At 41.9% G+C, this 14,574-nt stretch overlaps 1 protein-coding gene across 2 annotated transcripts in view; it reads left to right on the top strand.

Annotated features, from left to right (window-relative positions):
• Positions 1 to 14,574, top strand: part of si:dkey-97m3.1 (fatty acyl-CoA reductase 1) — a 175,186-nt gene that overhangs the window by 82,452 nt on the left and 78,160 nt on the right. The gene's annotated exons all lie outside the window — the stretch shown is intronic.

The raw sequence follows: 14,574 nt of genomic DNA, 5'->3' as shown, positions 1-14,574 counted from the left end.
TGCCAAAATAGCAGATCTCTAGACTAGGCTATCCCTCCATTAATGGAAGAGGACACTGGGTTGGTAATTGGCCAGAGAACTAATAAACAGAAGCTGATGAAATTTGCTGGCATGACTATCATCAGTTGTCATTCTAGTTGAAGGTTTAAAAAAAAGATTCTGCATGAGGGCTAATATTCTAGAACTGTTTGCAGAATCTCAAACTGAAACGTTGGCATTTCATCCCCCATTCCTGCCCTTCCCACAGATACTGCTCAACCTGAGTTGCTCCAGCAGTTTGTTTTTTTTTGCTGCTGGAATATTGAGGTTAACTGATTTACAGCGATAGCATTGACCATTTTAGAATGGCCATAATCAATAAATGGCTTCTGATGCAAGTTCTTTCATGTCCCTGATTTACAAATTTCATTGAATAAAGTGCTGTTTTTCTATTAGCAGCATATAATGGGACTTGGTGTTTAAGATTTAATAAACATTGTTATCTTTCCGTAGAATGACGTGACTAAAATGAAGGAGATGGGATTGTGTTCAGAAGTGAGTGATCTCCACTTCCAAACTTCATGAGGGCAATTTTCTATTCTGACATTGACAAGAAATGGAATTTTGTATATTACTCCCTCTATCCAATTTTCTTTACAGTCAGGGAAATTTGAATTCTAGAACCGAATGTGTAGAGCAATGGGTTATCCTTTTACCACTTTACCAACTGATTGTGAGAGTTAAGGTATAGCATGCTCAATACACTACTCAATTTTTTGTGAAAAGACTTTGGTTTCTGAAGTGTCAAAGTGATGAAGACATTTATTTTGAACACACAGGAGGGTCATTTAACAAAGAGAACTGAAGAGCTAAACTGATATTCTGGCCATTTTCAGTAACAAGACGCTGAATTGTGCTTTCAGTCAGGATGTTCCTATTTCTAATCTACATTGCTAAGTGAGTTAACCTAATCCTGAGTGGCAGTGGGATGCTGGAATTGTCATTAATACCTGCAGGTTAAGGTGAAGAAAATTGGCCAGGTTTGCAAGCCCTAATCACCCCTGATGGTGAAGCATATGTCCAGTTGTCACCTTGGGTTAGGTTAGGATTTGATGTTTTTAGTTAGAAAGCTTACTGCATTTTATTAATTGAGCTCTGAGAAGGTTTATTTCCCATACTATCTTCAGCCCATACATATATTTCTGAAGGCTTAGCAATGGTTTTAAACAGAAGATTGAAACTCTTCACCAATAGTAGTCCCACAAAGGTTGCTTATCAGTACCTATCACTGCATCATTCAAAGGGTTTGAGATTTGTGGAGTGGTGTGTGCACTGATTCTGAGAGATTTCTTTAACTGAAGAGCACAAATTTTGGATATTTAGTTCTAACTGTGGATATCAGTTTATTTATTTTTTTGAATCATTGTGCAGAAATTCTTGGCCATTGTTTTTAAATGTTTAAATTAATGTTTTTAATGTACCTGCCTCAACCACTTCATCTGGCAGCTCATCCCATATACACAGCTTTGGCAATAAGAAGTTGACCCCAAATCCATTTCAAACCTTTCTCCCCTCACCTTAAGTCTATGTTTTTCAGTTTGCTATTCCTTTTCCTTTGCGGCGGGTGGGGGGGGGGAGACAAGTGAGTATTCACCCCATCTATGCTCCTGGTGGTCTTTTTCCATCTATGTAAGGCAGCCCTCATCTCTAATCCATACTCAGTCTCCTATGCTTAAAGGTATCTTCCCAATTCCCTCCCTATAACCTATGCCCTAGAGTCCTGGCAACATTCTCATAACTCATCTTTGCATTCTTTCCAGCTTAATGTCTTTGCTGTAACAGGAGAACTAAAACTTTACACAGTACTCCAGGTGTGAACTCACCAATGTTTAGTACAACTGTAGCATAACATCCAACTCCTATACTCAATGCTTTGGGTGATGAAGGTCAGAGTGTCAAACGCTACCATCACCACTCTTTCGGGCAGAGGCCCTTCATCAGGGCTGGTAAAAGTTTTGATATTTATTGCAAAGGAAATAGACTACAAAAGTAAGGAAGACTTGCTAAATCATTCAGAAGTTTAATGTGGTCACACTTGGAGTACTGATGTACTTTTAGACACTTATTTTATCAAAACTAACTCTTGCTTTAGTGTTGGCGCATGGCCAAGTAGTTAAGGGGTTTGTCTAGTGATCTGAAGGTCACTAGTTCGAGCCTTGACTGAGGCAGCGTGTTGTCCTTGAGCAAGGCACTTAACCACACATTGCTGTGCAATGACACTGGTGCCAAGCTTTATGGGTCCTAATGCCCTTCCCTTGGACAACATCAGTGGCGTGGAGAGGGGAGACTTGCATACAACCTTGCCCAGGCCTGGGCCCTGGAAACCTTCCAAGGCGCAAAACCATGGTCTCACGAGACTAACAGATGCCTATAATAATAATAATTCTTGCTTTAGACTCAGTATCATAAAAATTTTGAAAGTTTGACTTTTGGTGGTGGGTGTGGGTTGTTACATCACTGAGGAAAGATTTAACAGGCTGGATCTTGCAGGGTCCAAAAAATGAAGAGATGATCTCATCTCATGAAATAGTGATGGGGCTGAATAGGGTAGATGTCAGGAGCATAAATGATGCTTGTGAAAGAACTCTTGAAAAGTTCCTTATCTTTGGAATTCACCATTAGATTCTTCCAAATATCTGATGCTTATGTGGTCATGATTTTGATATTTATTCTATGTTTCGAACTGTTTAAACTCTTCAGCTGCAATGGAGAATTTGATTTCATGCCTTCCAATCATTTGTTGTATGTATTGGGCCATTTTCCAGCAATTTATTCTCATTTAGGTTTTAGTATCAAACAATTGGGTGTGCTGGAGAAATAAACATACTCTGGCTTCATTTATGAAAGAGGACCAGATCTTTTCAGCTTGTTAAAAATATTTTGCTCTTTCTGAACAGTTGCTTAGGATCTGGTCTGTACCATTTGTTCTGAGTACAAGTTTGCTATTTATAATTGCTATGCAACAAAATCAACATTGGGTATTAGCTCTCTAGTGACTCACTTTTGCCAGGGATGTGATTAGGGGTCACACCCAAACATTAATCCATTTTCTTTGTATGTTATCTGTTACGTGAGATTAGAGATTACTGCTAGTAATAATAGTAAATTAGTGTTTAACATTTTTGTATGACATTTCATTTTCAGAGGGGTGGATTTGTGTAAAACAAATGGCGGGTAGATGTGAAAATAATTAGATTGTTAAGTAATTATCTGGCATTATCATTTGTAACTTCTAGTCTGTTTTCAAAAAAAATCTATTATTTTCTGGAAATAAAATTGTTACTGGAGGCTAATAAAGCGTGGTTTGCAGGATTGAGGCCTCTAGATGTGTGCTCAGTTTGATCTAACTGCTTTTAGGTCTGGAGTTTGCTCTTTAAATGCTCTGTTACTTTACACTGGAGCTATCAACCATGTCTTCAAAAGATGGTGCTAGCCACGATTCTCTCTCTTGCTATGGTGTGTTAAGTGCAGCTGGCACACTAGGCTTGTAGTGAATGAAGGCATCAAAGCTTTCAGGATACCAGGTATTTATTTGTATGATTCACTGTGTCTGTTCACATACAAGCAATTTTGTTCAGTGGGTGGGGAGTTGGGAAGCTTGTGCCAAAAATTAACACGGGACAGATGTTTAAGCTTGCCTGCTAGTGGTGGGTCAAAGGACTGGAAAACTCAATGATCACCAAAGCAGCCGGTTTATATCCTACCAAATAGGTTTGTCTTGTGGTGGAATGATAATTCATGAATAGAAAGGAAATGTAAATAATTTTTAAACGTGATCAAGAAACAGATAAATGTCTCTTTAAATTTGTGTGGCTCATTGCCATAAGATAAAGGAGATGCTGCTTTTTATTTCACATGCTGAGGAGACAGTTAACAGTTTGGAAGTAAAATCAATTTAGTTTGAGAATGTTTGTGCTCTTGTGGTTTTGTTGAGCTTTGTTGCTATTGATGGAGCAGTGTGTTTTTCTCCTGCCTAGGGTAAGGATTCCAGTGACAACTTCACTCTCCAGCTAGTTGCCAGTAGTGCTGTGTTTGTTCTATTCTCATTTTACTCAAGTAAAATCTACTTTTTTACAAATTTTCTCAGCTGAAATATTAATCTTCTCAGTAAAATGCATGTCCATCATCGATGTTCCCTGTAAGGTGTACGTGAATGCACGCGCGCAGATCTTTTGCTACTAGCGCACTAAGGAATTTAAACTGCGCACTAAAGGTTAATGCCTTCTACCTCATTGCCATGTAAAGTATATTTCATGATCATACACAATCACATTCCCTTTTTCCCGTTTCTGATGCAGGCAGTGTTGACAACGTGAAGTTTGCGATGATTTGTCTGCAGATTTTAATACTGGCTTATTTATACTGTTTTTATTGGAAGAAATTATTCATTGCACACGTTGTCACTAGGCAAAAAAACTGCACAGCGCAAGGTTTTTGTGCACACTGGTCATTACAAATTAGAGGGATCATTGTTCACCACATGACCTAAAACATTCTTCCTCTAATTAATCAAACTAAAACTTTAGGTGTATGGGATCCTCCAACTGATTCAGTGAGCTAACTATATTGTGAAATAGTCTACTGTGTGCTCATACCAATAAAGAATTTGATGGCTCATGTCTGCTTATGTAGAGGTCATCTTGGGTGTAAAATTAAAACTGACCCAAACTTGACCCAAGCTTGAATACTTGCAATACCTCCCTTGTCCAATTTGAACTGACTGTTATGTGAAGTTGTTTGAGAATGAAAGGGCACACAAATAGATGATAAACAAATCATCCTGACTTGGTGAAAGCACTGAGCTAGTTTAGTATAGCCTAGTCTAGCTTAGCCTGACTTGAACCCAAAATGTTTACTCAATCTGATTGGCACCTGGCAGATTATGTTGGATTCTGTCTGGTTTAGATGTGGTGGATGAGCTCTAACATGCGAACAAACCAGAAATATTTTGTGCTTTATGTTTACCATTGTGAGCATATCTTTGGCTGATGTCTCTGCAATCGTTGTTTTAGGTTACATCAACTCACATATTCTTAAGGAAAACCTGAGATGAAATTGCTTTATGCAGAACAATTACTTTAAGTTTCAGAACCCAGTGGCGCTTACCTGCAAGTTGCCATGGATCTGATGAAAGTAGCTGAAATCTGATTCTAGTGCCCATGTTACTGAAGGTGAAAGAGCAAGTTTCTGTATCTTCTGCCTATTCAGTAATGGTTGTTGACAAAGTTCTTCTTAAATTATCAAAGTACATATGTTACCATATACAACCCTGAGATTCATTTTTTGCATGAATTTGCAGTAAACACAAGAACACAAAAGGATGAATGAAAGATTCATTCCCCCACCCCTACCCCCACAGATTGGACAAACAATTAATGTGTAAAAGACAACAAACTCTACAAATACAAAAATAAAAAATAGATAATAATAGAAAGTAATAAATGTGGAGAACATGAGATGAGTCATGAAAGTGGGTCCATAGATTGTAGGAACAGTTCAGCCTTGGAGCGAGTGAAGTTATACCCTCTTATTCAACAGCTTGATGGTTGAACCTGAATTTGCTGGTGAGTCCCGCAGCTCCTGTGCTGCCATCTTGATGGTAGCGGCGAGAAGAGAGCATGGCCGAGATAACGGATGCTACTTTCCTGCGACAGCTCTCCATGTAGATGGGCTCAATGCTTGGGAGGGCTTTACTGGTGATGGACTGGGTGGTATCCACTACTTTTTGTAGGCTTTTCTGTTCAAGAGCATTAGTATTTCCATACCTGGCTGTGATGTAGCCAGTCAATGTACTCTCCACTGCACATCCATGGGAAGTACTTGTACAAATATTTGTGATTGCTGTGTTAAGATAAATTCCAGCCCCATTTTGCTGCCCTCTTTCCTCTTTCTCTTCCCCCCCCCTCCATTTTGCCCTATTGTGGAATAACTATTACTCAGAGCCTAAAAGTTAATTGCGCCTCTCAAATCACCACATCTGCACCAGGTATACAACTTGGATGCAGTGTGTCGTGAGACTGTCAGGAAGGACAAAAAGACATGGAGACAAAATTGTAAAGCGTGACGAATACAGGACTGAAGGTGGCATGTTTGAATCCACATGTATGGAATAATTTAGATGATCTTGTAGTGCAGTTAGAATTTGGCAGGTATGACATTGTGGACATCACTGAGTCATAGTTGGGAGCTTAACATCCAAGAGGACACATAAGGACAGGCAAGTAGGCAGAGGATGTGGGGTGGCTTTGTTGATTTAAAAAAAATGAAATCAACTTCTTAGAAAGAGGTGACAGAGGATCGAAAGATGTAAAATTCTTGTGGATGGTGTTAAGATACTGCAAGGGTAAAAAGACTCCAATGAGAAGTATATACAAGCCTCTGAACAGTAGCCAGGATTGGGCTGCAAATTACAATGGAAGATAGAAAACGCATGTCAAAAAGGAAATGTTATGACAGTCATGGGGGATTTCAATAAATTAGATTAGGGAAAATCAGGTTAGTGCTAGATACCAAGACAGAATTTGCAGAATGCCTACAAGGTTGCCCTTTAGAGCAGCTTGTGGTTTAGCCCCCTAGGGGAAAGGCTATTCTGTAGTGGGTGGGAAGTTTCTCCCTGTAACTTTTGATGCCTTGGCTAGTTGTAAACCTATCAGCCTCTGCTTTCAATATATCCAATGACTTGGCCTTCACAGCCCTCTGGCTAAAGAAGTTCCTCCTCAACTCTATTCTGAATGGACATCCCTCTATTCTAAGGCTGTGCCCTCTGGTCCTAGACCCACCCAGTATAGGAAACATCATCTCCACATTCACTTATCTAGGCTTTTCAATATTTGTTAGGTTTCAGTGAGATTCCCCCCTCCCCCCCACCCCCCAATTCTTCTAAACCCCAGTGAGTACAGGCCCAGAGCAATCAAATGCCCCTCATATGTTAACCCTTTCATTCTCCGAATCATTCTCATGAACCTTCTCTGGACCTTAATGGATCAGCAGTTGAAAGAGTATGCCGTTTCAAGTTGCTGGGCCTAAGATATGGATGCAATTACAAAAAAGGCAACAGCAGCTATATTTCATTAGGAATTTGAAGAGACTTGACAAATTTCTACAGATGTACTGTGGAGAACATTATAACTCATTGCATCACTGTCTGATATGGAGGGGCCACTGTATAGGATTGTAAAAATCTGCAGAAAGTTGTAAACTCAGTCAGCTCCATCTTGGGCACTAGCCTCATCACCACCGAGGACACCTTCAAAAGGTGATACCTCAAAAAGTGTGTGTTTGTGTGTGTGTGTGTATGTATGTATACATATATAGTGTGTGTGTGTGCCAATGTTTAGAGCGAGGGTGCATCCATGAGGTCTTATATTTTGCCTTCTGCTGGAAGATGGTGTTGGTTATGGTAAGGTTATGCTCAGAGCAAAGAGTAAGTAGCCTTATGCTATTTGCATTCAAAAGCTGTCAATAGTGCCATCATTCAAATATCTGAGGAGCATTCTCTGAGGATTGCGGCATTGACAACGACATCCAGAGCTGCACTAAACAGGCATCAGCTGCCTTTGGGAGGCTTCAGCGTAGACTCTTTCAGAACAGGAGCCTTCGTCCCTCCACAAAGGTCGCTGTATACCAAGTGGTCTGCGTCACCACCCTCCTTTATAGCTGTGAAGCTTGGGTAACCTACAGCCATCACATCAAGTCCTTGGAGCGCTTCCACATAGGCTGCCACCAGTGCGTCCTGGGAATTACCTAGTGTAAGCGGGTGCCTCACACTGAAATACTTGTAAAGACCAATTGCAGAAGTATTGAGGCCATGATCACCCAACATCAGGTGCAGCGGCTGGGGCACGGCTACCCTCAGAGGGTTATATGGCCAGCTACATCATGGTCGATGCTCAGCTGGAGGGCTGAAGAAGCGCTATAAGGATCAGATGAAGAATGCTTTAAGGAAGTGCAAGATCAGACCCGAGGACCTGGAGGATGTTGCTGCTGACTGTATCACTTAGCGACAGCTGTGTAGGGTTTGTATTCTGGAGATGGAAAGAATAACCAGAAGACAGCAGAAGAGAGCCAGGAGAAATGCAACCATGGTTGCCACCACTACCACATCAAAGAACTCACCGTTAAAGAAGTGGACATCGTCAATCAGATTTCGATGGACAATCGAAGAAGATATTTATTTTTCCTTTTTTGGAACACAATTTTAAAATCTGTTTGTTCCATAATGTCTAACAGCTTTTTGTGGGATCTCCAAGCCTGAATGCTTGAAGCCACAGTGAGCAAAACAGTTCTGAATTATAATACTACTTTATTTCTCGTCAACTGCACAGGACAACAAAGCTTTTGCTTCCTGAATACTTTTGGGTGTATCTTATGGATTATACGCAGCCAATCATGAAAAATAGCTGTTATATTTCATTAGGAGTTTGAAGGGATTTGGTTTGTCAACCAAAACACTCAAACTTCAATGGATGTACCATGGAGAGCACTCTGACAGGCTGCATCACTGTCTGGTATGTGGGGAGGGGGCGGGAGTAGGTGGTGGTTGTGTGGCTACGACACAAGACCGAAAGAAGCTACAAAAAGTCATAAAATTAGTCAGCTTCATTTTAACTACTAGCCTCCTGTAGTACCCAAGACATCTTCAAGGAGCAGTGCCTGAGAAAGGCAGCATCCATTATTAAGGACCTCTATCACCCAGGGGATGCCCTCTTCTCGTTGTTAGTGTCAGGAAGGCGCTTCAGCAGCCTGAAGCCACACATTCAGTGATTCAAGAACAATTTCTTCCTCTCTGCCATACGATTCCTGAATGTTTATTGAACTCATGAGCAGTCACTTTTTATATATGTATTTTTTCTTTCTATATTACCACGCATTACATTGAACTGCTGCTGCTAAGTTAACAAATTTCACAACGCAAGCTGGTGATGATAAATCTGATTCTAATCCTTACCATGCATCAAATTTTTTAAAACTTGCCTATATTTGTTATTTCAATTAATAATTCGAGTCAGAGTAACTGATGCTAAGATTAAGGAAGGCATTTTTTGGCCCACAAATCAAACAGATCGTCAATGAGAGCAATCCAAAGAACTTCTAGTGGGATCAGAGAAAATCGCATGGAAGACATTCAAGAATGTTGAAAATTTTCTTGGCATTTCAGAGCACTTCAAAAGCATACAAAACCATGAAGTGCACACGTCACTAAAGATTCATTTTCTGCATTCCCATCTAGACTACTTCCCTGCAAATTTTGGCACTGTCAGGGGTGAGCACGGTGAACGGTTTCACCAGGACATTGCGGTCATGGAGAAACAGTATCAGGGCAACTGGACTCTATCAATGCTGGCTGATTATTGTTGGACACTTAAGCAAGAAGCCTCAGACACTGAGTATAAATGAAAATTGTAAACAACATTTTTAGCTTAGTTGGACTATTTCAAAGTGTCAGCACTGTTATGCAATTAAATACATTATATTCAATAAAAGTTAATTTCTTGTTTCTCCAAATTACTACATGATATAAGTTGTCTGAAATTATATTTGTGTTCAGCTTCTAGTCATAGTCATAGTCATACTTTATTGATCCCGGAGGAAATTGGTTTTCGTTACAGTTGCACCATAAATAATAGTAATAGAACCATAAATAGTTAAATAGTAATATGTAAATTATGCCAGTAAATTATGAAATAAGTCCGGGACCAGCCTATTGGCTCAGGGTGTCTGACCCTCCAAGGGAGGAGTTGTAAAGTTTGTTGGCCGCAGGCAGGAATGACTTCCTATGACGCTCTGTGCTGCATCTCGGTGGAATGAGTCTCTGGCTGAATGTACTCCTGTGCCCAACCAGTACATTATGTAGTGGATGGGAGACATTGACCAAGAGGGCATGCAACTTAGACAGCATCCTCTTTTCAGACACCACCGTGAGAGAGTCCAGTTCCATCCCCACAACATCACTGGCCTTACGAATGAGTTTGTTGATTCTGTTGGTGTCTGCTACCCTCAGCCTGCTGCCCCAGCACACAACAGCAAACATGATAGCACTGGCCACCACAGACTCGTAGAACATCCTCAGCATTGTCTGGCAGATGTTAAAGGACCTCAGTCTCCTCAGGAAATATAGATGGCTCTGACCCTTCTTGTAGACAGCCTCAGTGTTCTTTGACCAGTCCAGTTTATTGTCAATTTGTATCCCCAGGTATTTGTAATCCTCCACCATGTCCACACTGACCCCCTGGATGGAAACAGGGGTCACTGGTACCTTAGCTCTCCTCAGGTGTACCACCAGCTCCTTAGTCTTTTTCACATTAAGCTGCAGATAATTCTGCTCACACCATGTGACAAAGTTTCCTACCATAGCCCTGTACTCAGCCTCGTCTCCCTTGCTGATGCATCCAACTATGGCAGAGTCATCCGAAAACTTCTGAAGATGACAAGACTCTGTGCAGTAGTTGAAGTCCGAGGTGTAAATGGTGAAGAGAAAGGGAGACAAGACAGTCCCCTGTGGAGCTCCAGTACTGCTGATCACTCTGTTGGACACACAGTGTTGCAAGCACACGTACTGTGGTCTGCCAGTCAGGTAATCAAGAATCCATGATACGAGGGAAGCATCCACCTGCATCGCTGTCAGCTTCTCCCCCAGCAGAGCAGGGCGGATGGTGTTGAACGCACTGGAGAAGTCAAAAAATATGACCCTCACAGTGCTCACTGGCTTGTCCAGGTGGGCGTAGACACGGTTCAGCAGGTAGATGATGGCATCCTCAACTCCTAGACGGGGCTGGTAGGCAAACTGGAGGTGATCTAAGTGTGGCCTGACCATAGGCCGTAGCAGCTCCAGAACAAGTCTCTCCAGGGTCTTCATGATGCGGGAGGTCAATGCCACCGGTCTGTAGTCATTGAGGCCGCTGGGGCGCGGTGTCTTCGGCACAGGGACGAGGCAGGACGTCTTCAACAGCACAGGAACCCTCCAGAGCCTCAGGCTCAGGTTGAATACATGGTGAAGTACTCCTCATAGCTGAGGGGCACAGGCTTTGAGCACCCTGGTACTGACACCATCCGGTCCTGCAACCTTGCTTGGGTTGAGACGTTTCAGCTGTGTTCTCACCTGTTCAGCTGTGAAGCCCACCGTGGTGGTTTCGTGTGGGGAAGGGGTATAGTCATGAGAGCAGGGTGGGGGACTGTGAGGAGGGGTAGGAGGGGAGAGTTGAATATGTATTGGTTGGGGGCTGACAACAGATGGCTCATGTGGGAGATGGGCAGGGGCCACAATGTCAAATCTGTTAAAGAACAGGTTAAGTTCATTGGCCCTGTCCACACTGCCTTCAGCTCCTCTGTTGCTAGTTTGCTGGAACCCAGTGATGGTCCTCATCCCCCTCCAGACCTCTCTCATGTTGTTCTGCTGGAGTTTCCACTCAAGCTTCCTCCTGTATCTGTCTTTAGCCTCCCTGATCCTGGCTTTCAGGACCCTCTGTGTTGCCCTCAGCTCCTCCCTATTTCCATCTCCAAACACCCTCTTTTTAGCGTTCAGGATGTCCTTAATGTCCTTTATCACCCATGGCTTGATATTTGAATAACAAAGGACAGTTCTTGTTGGAACATTGCAGTCCACACAGGTTGATGTAATCAGTGATGCACTCTAATGGCCTTTCAAAAATATAAAAAAAAATTGAGGAAGCAGCACTTTCAAATAAATTTGTGTCCAGTGCTATCAATGAAAAAACTTACTATTTTTGAACACACAGACAGAGACACACCTGACACTATTTTAAAAATAGTTCACCCTAAGCATGATGTGGAATCTAATAGCTATGCAAGTACACACGACTGTTGCTAGTTTGAAACAGTTTAGAAACACCTGGAAGACACTATCAGTATGCCAGAAATTCAAGAGTGGCAGAAGTAAGTTGCTGTTACTAGGAAGGTATTTGGGAAGCTGAAAGGTCTGAAGATAGATAAGTCTCCTGGTCTGGGTGGACTACATCCCAAGGTACTGAAAGAGGTAGCTGAAGAGATTATAGAGACATTAGTAGTGATCTTTCAAGCATCACTAAATTCTGGAATGGTTTTGGAGGTCTGAACAATCTTAAAAGTCATTCCAGTCTTTAGTCATAGTCATACTTTATTGATCCCGGGGGAAATTGGTTTTCGTTACAGTTGCACCATAAATAATTAAATAGTAATAAAACCATAAATAATTAAATAGTAATATGTAAATTACGCCAGGAAATAAGTCCAGGATCAGCCTATCGGCTCAGGGTGTCTGACCCTCCAAAGGAGGAGTTGTAAAGTTTGATGGCCACAGGCAGGAATGACTTCCTATGATGCTCAGTGTTGCATCTCGGTGGAATGAGTCTCTGGCTGAATGTACTCCTGTGCCCAACCAGTACATTATGTAGTGGATGGGAGACATTGTCCAAGATGGCATGCAGCTTGGACAACATCCTCTTTTCAGACACCACAGTGAGAGAGTCCAGTTCCATCCCCACAACATCACTGGCCTTACGAATGAGTTTGTTGATTCTGTTGGTGTCTGCTACCCTCAGCCTGCTGCCCCAGCACACAACAGCAAACATGATCGCACTGGCCACCACAGACTCGTAGAACATCCTCAGCATCGTCCGACAGATGTTAAAGGACCTCAGTCTCCTCAGGAAATAGAGATGGCTCTGACCCTTCTTGTAGACAGCCTCAGTGTTCTTTGACCAGTCCAGTTTATTGTCAATTCATATCCCCAGGTATTTGTAATCCTCCACCATGTCCACACTGACCCCCTGGATGGTAACAGGGGTCACCGGTACCTTAGCTCTCCTCAGGTCTACCACCAGCTCCTTAGTCTTTTTCACATTAAGCTGCAGATAATTCTGCTCACACCGTGTGTGAAGCACCTTCAATTACTCCAAAAGACTGAGGTTTGGTAAAATACTGAAAGGCTTTTATTCGCTGTACAATACGACCTCCACAGTGAGTGTCTGCCCCCGGACTGAGGGGGAGGGGCAAGGCGAACACCTTTATACAGGACTCTGTGGGAGGAGCCACAGGGGCAGTCAGCAGAGGGGTGTGTCCAGACAGGTAACCGAGTTACAACATATATACGTGGTTTACCACAATGTGACAAAGTTTCCTACCATAGCCCTGTACTCAGCCTCGTCTCCCTTGCTGATGCATCCAACTATGGCAGAGTCAGCCGAAAACTTCTGAAGATGACAAGACTCTGTGCAGAAGTTGAAGTCCGAGGTGTAAATGGTGAAGAGAAAGGGAGACAAGACAGTCCCCTGTGGAGCCCCAGTGCTACTGATCACTCTGTCGGACACACAGTGTTGCAAGCACACATTCTGTGGTCTGCCAGTCAGGTAATCAAGAATCCATGACACCAGGAAAGCATCCAACTGCATCACTGTCAGCTTCTCCCCCAGCAGAGCAGGGGAGGGAGAAGGGAGGGAGACAAAAGTAGGGAAATTATAAGCCAGTTAGCCTGACTTCAGTGGTTAACTAGATGTTTAGAGTTCATCGTTAAGGATGAGGATTCAGAGTACTTGGAGGCACAAGATAAAATGGACCAAAAATAGCAAGAGTTCCTTGAGGGGAAACCTTGCCTAACAAATCTATTAGTATTCTTTGAGGCAATAACAGGCAGAATAGACAAAGGTGAGACAGTGGATGTTGTTTACTTGAATTTTCAGAAGGCCTCTAACAAGGTGCCACACATGAGACTGCTAAACAAGATAAAAGCTCATGGTATTACAGGAAAGATACTAGAATAGATTGACTGGCAAGGAGCAACGAGTAGGAATACCTCCAGCTTTTTGTTGATGTTCCTGTTAGTGCTCATAGCATTCGATCAACTGGATTTAATAAATTCTGCATCATTTTGAGTAATTGCACTTCCGTATTTCTCATGTTGGCTAATCATACATCCTTTGTTTATTGCACTTCATCTTGCTGTGTGTTCCTCAGCACCTGCCGTTATAAACAAATAGAGTTTGTTTTTTTAATGGGTAACTGCGCTTTTCTGTTTTAAGAATTGAGAAATTGTAATTGAGAAATGCAAAATATTCTGGATGTTGAAAAATAAAATGCAGGAAACACTCAGTTGAAGAAACATCTTTAGAGTGAAATAGTTTACATTCTTAGCTTAAGTTTATTGCCTCTACTTCAACCAGAGGAACTTGGCTGGAATTTGAGTATCCAACAAGGTGTCTTCAGTTAAAAAAATTCTTAATTCCCCTTTCCCACCCCTACATACAAATGCTGTAATTTCACTGAAGAGGCATTGCTTCCATTTTTATCTGCCTCATGCATTTTAGCTAATTTTGCTGCTTCTCTGTGTTCAGCTTCCATCAACATTGTCCTTGCCACTCATTTGAAAACGTTTTGATATCATTCCACTTTAGCCTGGAATTGAACTCCATTAGTAATTGTGATGACTCAGACTCGGTAATACAAATCTATTAATCACAAATAATGTTGAAATATTGGCAGAACATTGTGTTTTTATATGTTGAAGGGTAGACTAGCTGACTGCCAGTGTTGTACGTGTCCTTT

The sequence above is a fragment of the Mobula hypostoma genome, chromosome 9, assembly GCF_963921235.1.
Source record: "Mobula hypostoma chromosome 9, sMobHyp1.1, whole genome shotgun sequence".
NCBI classification, from domain to species: Eukaryota; Metazoa; Chordata; class Chondrichthyes; order Myliobatiformes; family Myliobatidae; genus Mobula; species Mobula hypostoma.
This window is presented reverse-complemented; position numbering and strand designations above follow the sequence as displayed.